Source organism: Chiloscyllium plagiosum, chromosome 17, assembly GCF_004010195.1.
Source record: "Chiloscyllium plagiosum isolate BGI_BamShark_2017 chromosome 17, ASM401019v2, whole genome shotgun sequence".
NCBI classification, from domain to species: domain Eukaryota; kingdom Metazoa; phylum Chordata; class Chondrichthyes; order Orectolobiformes; family Hemiscylliidae; genus Chiloscyllium; species Chiloscyllium plagiosum.
This window is the reverse complement of record NC_057726.1, coordinates 27,302,303-27,302,676: the sequence shown is the minus strand read 5'-3', so window position 1 is coordinate 27,302,676 and position 374 is coordinate 27,302,303.

The following is a 374-nucleotide window of genomic DNA, read 5'->3' as shown; positions in this document are numbered from 1 at the left end:
GATATACAGCAGTTCCCCTATGACCCTATCCTTAGGACCTTCTATCATCATAGGTTCAAATACCGGAACAGTAAATCCTTCCCCTTTTACCCCCGAAACAGTAATTGATCGTGTTAACATTTCTGCTTTCTTTGGTTTAAAATTCAGCGATGACTGTGCCGCCCCCGTATCTACTAGGAAGACTGCCTCTTCCCTACAGGGTCCCACCTTCAGGGTTATCAAGGGTTCCTGGTGGGCCCCCGAGGGCAGGAACCCCTGACACCCCTATTCTTCATCAAAATTCATAAGCGGAATTGCCCTTTCTCCCTTTTGTAGATCAGGACACACCCGCTTAAAATGCCCTATCTTTCCGCAATAATAACATCCTGCCTGTG